The 10,740-nt window shown below is 38.8% G+C and overlaps 1 pseudogene; it reads right to left on the bottom strand.

Moving 5' to 3' along the window:
• Positions 1-1,884: 1,884 nt before the first annotated feature.
• On the bottom strand, positions 1,885-3,003 carry LOC145487220 (octopamine receptor beta-1R-like; annotated as a pseudogene).
• Positions 3,004-10,740: the final 7,737 nt, after the last annotated feature.

The raw sequence follows: 10,740 nt of genomic DNA, 5'->3' as shown, positions 1-10,740 counted from the left end.
ACAAAAAACTATGTTCGTTTCTTAGCCGGGTTCTGCAAAACAACAACGTGAAATGCTGAGTTCTACGTATTTAGAAGAACGTGGGCCTAGAGGGCAAATTTTTCATCTTTTCTTTTGGAAATGATCACTGGCAATATGTGTTCAGTTTGAGCAGGTTCTCAGGGCGATCGGTGAACCGAACAGACCCAGCTGAATTGCGAAATTCGAAGGTAAAATATAAATCCATTTTTTACTAGGCGTCGTCTTTGGCGTCGCTGTCGTCATTGCTTAAGATTCCTAACCGGATATCAGAAAACTAAATTGTGATTACTGCTACTGATATACCAGAGCTTTGGACAATCAGAACTCATAATAGACGCCGCAGAAATTTGAAAACGGAGCTCTGTTTTTCCGGTTAGGCGCACCGTTCACACTGATCCGTTATGAAAACAGAGCTTTTCGAAAACGCTCTTCAAACTGGAGAAATTAAATAAAAACGCCGCCGTTTTAGTGTGGATGGAAAACCAAGTTTTGAAACGAAGCTTTTCGAAAACGATGACATTACGATAATCACGTGATTCCCCTGCTCGAGTTTTACTCAAACACAAATCCAAAATGACCAATGGTTGTTGCGTTATAAAATTTTCAGTTTCCGGCGTAACGTGGACGGAAAATATTTGATGCGTTTTCAGAATGAAACCTCCGCTTTTAAATTCTTCTGGCATAGCGTCGACGTGGCATTTACACACATTAAAGGACAAAATGAAGAAAATCAGTATTTTAGCATACGGATTATGGCCACATTACTTGATTGCAAAACTATTTTTTTAAAGCTAGCAACAAGGATGTTATTAATTTCACCAAATTCATCGGTTGTCAATTTTTTTTATTAAGCTATATCTACCTATCGCAGCCGCGCCATCAACGTAGCATCATAAATCAAATGATTCGCTCTCAAGGCGTGAGCCTTGTTAACTTGACTTCGCCATTGCCAATTGGCAATGTTATAAACAATTCATTCATTCAGGTCAAATTCCCAAGTATTATCATCACTGGAATCAGAACTTGTTTTGCCACCATCATAGGAGGAGGCGGCGTGGCCGAGTAGTCAGCGTGTCGGACTCGCAATCCAGCGGTTCCGGGTTGGAGTCCCGCTCTGATCACTACCTGCCTCCGGCCAATTGGGATTCTTAACAATGTTATGTTCAATATGAATTTTTTTGTTTCAGTAGTTTGCTCGGCCCCACTAGCACTTGTGCGGCTATAAACATTGCCGAGGATAAATAAAGTCTGAATTAAAGTTTAATTAATCATAACCATTACTTTTTTCTTTTGTCCGGTTCAGCACTATTTATTTCCAGTACATGTGCCTTGAAGATTTGATATAATCGTGAATTGACGTCCTCACTATCCTGTAATCTAGTACACGTGATAGCAATATCACGAAATGCTCATCTGCCGTAGATAATTTTTATAATCCGGCTCATTCAATTCCGCTCATGTTTAAAAAACATTCTCGGAGCTTGGGGGCACGAAAGGGAGCGGAAACGAGTTTAAACATGAGCCACAAGCTTCAACGAAAACTCATGAGCCTCTCACTTGCCGAGATGATAAAAAGACAAATAAATAAAGAGGTAAAAACCATCCATTGCAAAGGTTGCAATCAGCAGAATTTTTTAAGATTGACGAGTTGCTCGAAGTTTCTGAATTAACCTTGATTTCTCTGATAACTGATTTTCTTGTAAAATGGCTTAACCTAAAGCGGCACATAGCTAAATGTTTCAGTTTTTCATTCACGTTCGGATTAGAAGCTTTTAATTAATTCAGTCAATGTTTTGGATGACGAGTGTTCAATAAAGATAATCGACAGCAAATTATACAAACGAATATCACTGGCAACACAACCAAAGTGTACAATAAAGTTCTGTACGGACGTTTTTCAAGCCCAGTTTTCAGTTTATAAGTGCGTGGTAAATTCTTGGGGTGCGTTTTGCACTCGGAGGGTAACAGGTTTTAAATCATCGCGCTTTTTCAAGCACTTTTTCAAGGCATCTTTAAATATTTTCATCCTAAAGCTATACACGAACGGATTCACCATCGAATTTGCTAATTGTAGAACTTGGCCAAACCACAGCAACGTCGGAGAAAAACACTGCCAACAAAATGCGTTGATGGTGTACACTACGAAACTAGGCGACCAAAAGATGAGCGACACAGCGACAACTATGTAAAATGTCTTTGAAAGTCGTATATTCTGGTCGCGCGTTGATCTTCTTTGGCCGTCTTGTAAGTCAGGTTTTGTAGCGTACAGTCGCGAACGAATAGATAAGTAACTTGCGCAGATAATGACGAGTGAAATAAAAAGGAGAAAATCAGCAGTGGCCACGGCATAAACGGTATCCACATCTGCGTGATATACTGTTAAAAAAGACAGACCTGTGGTGCATAACCCAATTACCCAGACGATAACGATGCTGAAAATGTAAGCTCGAGCGCTTGTTACGCGATGACGCAGTGGCCAAAACACGGCGTAAACGCGTTCCATCGATAAAACGGCGAGAAACATCACCGACACGCACAAACCAAAGGCTTGAACGGACTACCAAACAGTCAAAGTTCTGATATCACTTCTCGGAATTCTGTGAATTACTAGGACTACAACTTCTCCTACGCCTACGAGTAGATCAGCGACGGCCAGGTTGATCAGAAGAAGGCAAGTTCGTTTAAGGTGGAGTCCAGATTGAGTCTTGAAAACAAAAATAGTGAACGCGTTCCCAATGATGATGACGGCTGCCTCGAGTGCGAAGTTGACGATGAATACGATGGCGACTGCGTATAACATGATTTAAACACACTTGTGTCGGGATAACTGCTTTCGTCTTTTGATTTTAACGATCACAATTACTGTCCTGCTTGTGTCACAGATATATGAGGCTATAAACGTCCAAAATATATCCACGGAGAACAAATACACCAGGAATGAACACGAGAGCCTTCAATGGTAGTGTACTAAAGCGGAGAATATTGATGTCAAAGAGAGGCTTTCCACCCAATCGATGTCCAATCGATGTCGATTGTCCTGATGACGTTTACGTTAAGTTGAAATGTGAATTAAAATGGATGTTGAAATGAATGAATCTGCAAATCAAAAGTATCTGGATGACGAGATCGCTGATGCTTGGCATGTTGTAAACGATAGCTGCGTCTCTTGTATCTTCGCAATAATTGTTGTCATCAAAGGGAAACATCGTTTTCTTTACTTAATCTTGCGGGTAATGTCTAAAAGAGATAGAAAGTTATTTGTATAGGTAATCAAATGATTTGGAGTGCTATTTGGAATAAATAAGCAGAAGTAAATTTTTCAAAGACTACAAAAAATTGCACTCGCCCTATGGGCTCGTGGAATTTGTAGTCTTTTGTAGTCTTTTTAAAATTTACGAGTGCTTATTTGTTCCAAATTACACGAGAAAAATCATTGGATTACTTGTTAATAATATACATGCAAAAATTTGAGTCTGATTCTTCTTTGATCGTGTTGATTTCGTGTCGCGGCTCACTGGTCCCACCTACATTAACATTATTGGTCGATTAATGACAGCCTTGATTGACATGCCAAAACTTGTAAACAAAGTACCGACCAAAAATATCGTTCAATCGACAAAGATCAAATTCTGGAAGCATCCATCATTCTAAAGCGTTTTCAATTTGGGAACCTCAAAGAAAAAGGCGGACTGAAAAGACGTCAAAACTGGTTCACTTGATAATGTTTGCAGTCGATTCTAATTAAGATCAACATGTTCAACAATTGAAGTTTTTCCAAAACTGAACTGATCAGTTAGAAATATTGTCCACGCCATGCGGTGCAGCTGACTGTGGCTTTTCAGGCCGGAGCTGACTGTGGCTTTTCAGGAGCTGCTGTGCTTCCGATGTTGAAAGTGACTTGACACTGGTGGAAATGGTTCATGTTCATAAAAGACTGACGCTGATCATTCTGGCCAGAGATGTAACTTGGCATCTGACCGGCAAAACCTGCTTTGTTGAAGTTGTTGCTGCGAGTGTCGCTGCTCATTTTCATCTCCTTCGTCATAGTCATCCAGTGACTTCTCGTTTCGGTGGCCCGCTACTTTTACGACTGAACTTCGCTCCAGGCCTGCTGTTTTTAGTTCCTTTACTACTGTTTTCCTGGCGCTGTGGTTGGAAAAGGTTTTCCATGAATCTTCCAGGGTCATTCCTTTGATTACGGCCTTCATCATGTCGTTGAGCTTGTTCACTCCCATCGGCTGTCGCTTGTACCAAACTTGCGAGGATGGATTTGACATACAAGACAGATAAAGTGGACCGGTTGTACGTATTTCGGAAGGACGACGCGACAGAAACTGTTTGAAGATTATAACGAGACATCTATCACCTCCAGTAGCAAACACTGTTGGAAGGAAGCTTCTGGGCTTTGCGGATAGTCCGGACTGGCGAGTTTTGGTCGGGATTCTCGATGAATTCAGTATTAACCATCACACGAGGGCTATCAGGTTCGTAATCGTCCCTGTCCTTGTTACAAACTGTTAAGTAAAATTACTTGAGGATTTTGTTCGGGACCCCCGGTTCGTTCTTTTCAATACCTTCGTCATAGCCCTTTTGAGCAGCCAAAGACTTCCAGACTTTTACCTAGTTATTTGAGCTTTGTAGGGTGTTTTGTTCATAGCATTCTTCTTCAAACTCTGTATTAAAATATCGTCATATTTCTCTTTGAGCCGCCCGCCATTTTGTTTGGTTGGGCTTCCGCGACTTTCCTGTCAATCATTTTAATTCCAACTTTTTGCACTCAATTTCAACTTTCTGCACTGTTTGGGATTAATCGACAAGTTCTCAGCCAATCAGCATGGTGAAATTTTTGCATGCATACTATTATATAGGAAACAAGTTAACGGCCTTTTTACTCTGACAAAATAAATTACGTTGAGGTAACCATATCTCCACCAAAGGTTGTTAAACCTTTGTACATGACACATTGACATGCCAAGGTGTACTTTTTCTTATTTTGTTTTTTCATTACAAACGGAAAGCTATATCAGTGATTATAACATAGAGGGCAAAATTACTAAATCCTCATTGGCCAACTTGCACCGAAATGAAATGTCCCTTTTTTTTGGGCTTCAGTTTTGTGACACTTTACATTGTAGATCACCTTACGCAATCCGCAGTTAACTTACATTTTGACTAGAACTTTGCAGATATTAAAACTATAACATTTGTAAACAAGCTGAAGAGGAAAAACGCCCTGGTGCATCAGTCTGTCACATACAGAATTGAGAAATCTTTGCTGGAGATGTGGATAATTCACATAATTCCTGTGCGGAGTTTCGCTTTGATTACAATGATTACTTTGTCGTCAAGATTGATTGATAATTTTGGTTTGCAAATTGATCTATTTAAACATCAATTCTAATTTCCATTTGAAACCACAGTCAGCATTAAAAGGACAAATAGTGCTTATTTAAATGGTAAGTTTCCTCGACATGAATATTCTTCGCTTTTCGCTTTGTCGCGTTATCTGTATTCGCTTTCCGTCAATATATTTTTCGACTTTTATCCTTAGATAGCTATGACACAACCAGGAAACTCAGTAATTGTGATCTTTAAACCAAAATTCCGTTATTTCTCAGATTTCTCAGCTATCACCTAAAAGCATAGCCCGTTTCTCGGCTGTAAGTACCTTTTAGAGATGTCAGATCTCCGCTCAAGTTAAAAAAGCCGACATTTTTAAGGGACATTAAAATGTTTCACCAATGCTTAGTTATCAGACTCTTCTATCTGCCCCTGAGAATGTTTTCTAAAATTAAATTAAATTGAATGACCTTTCTTATGAAAATGAATCGAGCAGATGTGCAGGCAGGAAAATAGGCAGACAGTGTTCGTCACGACGGACATAACATCATAACAAATGATCAGTCTGACTCTTCATTTCGTCCCAGTCGACAGAACAGTTATGACAACGAGTTAAATTCTCATGGTCAAAGACTTCTTGATATTTGCAAAAGCGCCGATCTCAAAATTCTAAACGAAGAGTCAGCGGTGATACTTTGGGAAGACCCACATTCCACGGAAGAAACGGAATAAGTGTCATCGATTACGCAATTTGTGACCAAGATCTTTTTTCCAATGTTTCAAATTTTGTCGTCAAGTAGCCATGCTCATTATCGGACCATAGTCCTATAGTAACCTGGATAAATATTGACACAAGCACTTCCCAACTTACCTCCTCACATGAAAACAATCAATTGTCTCGCCTTCCGATGCAGTTTCTTTGGGAAAATGATTCTGCTACAAAATTCAAAGATATCTTACGTTCACCAGCTCTCCAAATGCTATTACGAGACTACAGTGAGGATGACATTCCCAATGAAGATGTCAACACCTCGTTTGAAAAAGTAGAAAACATGTTAATTTCAGCAGCTAAAAGATGCTTACAGATGAGAATAAGAAAAAATCGTACAAACATGAAACCGTTATCGAACAAAAAAATGGTTTGATAAAGAATCTCGCTTTAAGAAACACGAGCTAAGGAAAATTTCAAACCAAAACCACAGAGATTCTTTAAGTGCATACTTACGAGAGCAGTATCATGATACTTTAACAGAATACAAAAAGCTACTGAAGAAGAAAAAAAGTGATCACTACAACTCAAAAAGCACTGAGTGAGAGGAAAATGCAGAAGACAGACAAAAAACGCTTTTGAAAATGTTTAAAATCAATGGATGACACGCGAAAAGATAGGGACGACATTCCGTCAATCTCAGTCAGAGTATAACTGGTTAACATACTTCCGTTCCCTTCACTCGAAAAGTCCTTTAAATCCTATTCAGGAGTCAATAATGAATGATCTAAAACTTCTGGAACATCATAGAGGGCAGTTTCCCTCTTTAGACTACTTGATCACCGAAAATGATATTTTTATAGCCGCTAAAAGATTGCAAAATAACAAATCGGCGTTCTCGGACAAAACAAAAAAAACGAAATGATCAAACCTGGTCTTCAAGAAATGATGCTCGCGTATCTTAAATTCTTCAACTCAATTCTTACTTCAGGTATAATGCCCAATACGTGGTGTCGCGGTCTTATTACACCAATATATAAATCAGGAGGAAGAAATGAACCATCAAACTACCGAGGAATTTGTGTCTCAAGCTGTTTGGGAATGTTATTTTGTTCTATTTTAAATCAGCGACTGCTTGAGCATGTCAATTCTCTTAATATTTTGCACAATTACCAGATTGGTTTTCCACCCAAAAATCGAACAGCAGACCATGTTCTTACATTGAGAACTCTAGTAGATAAAAACGTGCATCACCACAACGAAAAAAAGCTATGTTTGTTTTGTCGAATTCAAAAAGCTTTCGACATCAGTTTGGCATGACGGACTTTTATTTAAGTTATTACAAATTAGTATCGGTGGCTGTTTTTTCAATTTCATAAAGAGCTTGTATTCAAACACTACATGTTCCATAAAAATTGGCCAACATCAAACACGGCCCTTTCCATACGTAAGAGGGGTACGCCAAGGTTGTATTTTGAGCCCGTTACTGTTCAACCTCTTTATTAATGACATACCATTCTCTTTTGAAAAAATTCTATCTGACCCCCGATTTAGTCATATCGTCAAGATCAAAAATAGGACTGCAAAATTGCCTCAACACTCTATCATCTTATTGCAAGACATGGATGTTAAGTATCAATCCAACAAAAAACCAAAGTTATGATCTTTCAAAAACGTGCTAAGAAATGTATAGAGTATGTGTCTAATGTTCATATCGACAATGAGCCTGTTGAAATTGTTCAAAATTATACTTATTTGGGAACACTCATTTCTTCAACGGGTAACTTTTCATTGGCACTTGATAAATTGAAAGAAAAGGCCCTTCATGCCCTCTTCAGTCTTAGAAAACGCACAAATTTCAGCAAACTACCTCCATTCCTAGCGAATAAAATTTTCGGCGCAATGATCTCCCTAATTTTGATATGTAACAGTGAAGTCTGGGGTGCATATGCAAAATCTGATCTCAAGTCTTGGGACAGTTCCCAGATCGAAAAAACACATCTCCAATTCTGTAAACGTTATTTAGAAGTAAGCAATGAAGCATCCAATGTAGCATGCAGGGCTGGCCTTGGTAGGTTTCCTCTCATTTTAGCTATCAATCAGAAAATCATGAATTACTCCTCATATCTTCTAAGTAAGGATAATTGCTCCATTGTTAAACAAATGTTTCGCATGTCGTAAGATCTTCATCACGCTGGTAAAAATAATTATTATTCCAATATTACATGTATAAGTATGTCTGAATATTATGATTTCCCTTGTTTTGATCTTACGTACTTAACTAACGCTAAAATCAAACATCATGTTGGCCTAATGGAGCAAAAGTATATTTATATTGGCAACATACCATGCAAAACTCTATCAAACTAAAATTTTTCAACACTTTTAAGAACGATTATACACCCTCCTCTTATTTAGGCCTAACAAGCAAACTAAGCGAAAGAAAAGGACTAGTGAAATTTAGGATAGGCAATCACAAACTAAGGATTGAGACTGGTAGATATGATCAAATACCAAGGGTTAACAGACTCTGCCCTATTTGTGCATCTAATCAAATTGAAGACGAATCTCACTTTTATATATATTGCAATAAATACTTTATTCTACGAAATAAATTTTATAAAAAAATAGAACATATTCCAACTTTTAAACAATTATCTTCGTTACAAGCCATTGGCGAACTTATGACTTCTTCAAATCGTTATATTAATCATATTCAATTAGCAAAATTTGTTTCATCTTGCTTTGAACTACGCAATATTCTACTTTCAAATCAAACCAATGTAACTTGATTGCTATATCATAACATAATTATATGATCACGATAACCGTTACTGTTTTAGTTTTACGTTACTAAAGCTTTTGCAACACTGTATGTATTTAAGGTCATGCAAATAAAGCTAGTTGTTGTTTGTAGTGCCTGCTTTATCACAAGATAAACTATGTGAACACTTTGCTAATGAGGACATCAATTTCCGAGCTAGCGAAAATAAATAATCTTGAACTGAACAATAAACATAATTCTAAAGGTGGTGAATTGAATTCTTATCTTGAAAAGGCACATAAATCTGATTCGGCTATATTGAAATTTAAGCTCGCCGAGGCTGGAGAGTTGGTTTTCTGGTTGGCTGCCCGTAAAATTTAAGTTTAATATAATTCAGGCCTCTCAGAAGGAAGATCCGAGTGTCTACTTGTACCTGCCATGTAACCAGAGTACCTAGACAAGCGCTTCAGGCTAATTTTCCAGTGGAAATAAATTTCATGAAATTTCTTTTAAAAATGACTAAACGATTCTGCGATGAAGTAATCTTCATGCTAAATCACAGCTTTTCTTTATTTAATGTCCTCTTTTTTTCCTTTTTTCTTCCTTCTTCCTTTTTTGCGATGGCTTGGCCATGCGTCAAGGTTGTACTTTATGGTGAACTTACTGAGGGAACACGTCATATTGGTCGTTCTAATTAACAAATAAAGAAGCCTCGACTGTGCTCTGTTCTGTTGTAAAACGCGCAGGAAGCGGTAGAGCACAAAAGAAATGTAGGGGAAAACATGAGACGAAGTCGAGTGTTTTTCCCCACTTCTTGAGTGCTCTAACGCTTCCTAAGTGCTTTACAACAGGACAGAGCACAGTCGAGGCTTCTTTATTTGTTATATGATAAAGAATCCAATAATTTCCTCACGCATTTGGCTGAATTTTCAAACCAAACTTTATTTTCCAAACGAGTAAAAGTGGCGTCAGCCGTGCTCTGTTCTCTGATAAAGCACGCTAAAATAAGCCAATCACAATCCTTGTTAGAGTTGTTCAAATAATTTGATTGGCTAACGAAGCGAAGTCCTTGCAAGCGAAGGATCAGTAGCGGTGGAGGCACTTTTCCAGTCGGGGTTACACAAAGCGTTCTCGACAATAATTATTGTATTGGCGATTGACAGTGCCCAGCTCGACTTGGTCACCTCGTGTGAAGAACCTACGTAAGCCTGGAATGCCTTGAAAAATCACTTCGAGCGAAAGGCTCTCGCGAACAAAGTGCTTCTGAAAAAGCATTATTTTCGCTCTGAGATGAAAGAAGGCACATCGGTTGATCGACATTTAAAGCAGATGAAGGATATTACTGATAAAGTTGCGGCAATTGGTGCCCCTATTTCTAATGAGGATCAAGTTGTGACTTTGTTAGGAAGTTTACCAAGACGTTTTGCAACCCTTGTCACCGCCATTGAAGCTAGAATGGATGGCGTTAGCCTGGATTATGTTCGTCAAGCACTCAAACACGAAGAAAGGAAGCATTCTGAGCTATCGTGTCAGTTGAGCAGAGCTAAGTCAGCACTGGCGTGGGCCTTTAAGAGAAATACGTCACGCGATCGACCAACATGTTATGGATGCAGTAACGTGGGTCATATTCACTGTTAATGTCCAAACGAATCACCACGCGATTCGCGCACATGTTTTGGATGTGGTGATGTCGGTCATACTCAGCATTATTTTCCCAGGAAGCATAAATGGCACAAAGCAAAGATAGCCTAGGGTGAGGAGAGCAGACAGGGAAATTCTGACGTCGATGGTGAAGGTGTTTATGCTGCAGCGTTCGTGGCGTCTGTTGGAAACATTAAGTCTGCGGATAGAGAATGCTATCCATAGCTGATCGACTCGGGTGTATCAAGTCATATGACGAAAGAGA

This window comes from Orbicella franksi, chromosome 5 (genome assembly GCF_964199315.1).
Source record: "Orbicella franksi chromosome 5, jaOrbFran1.1, whole genome shotgun sequence".
NCBI lineage: Eukaryota > Metazoa > Cnidaria > Anthozoa > Scleractinia > Merulinidae > Orbicella > Orbicella franksi.
This window is presented reverse-complemented; position numbering and strand designations above follow the sequence as displayed.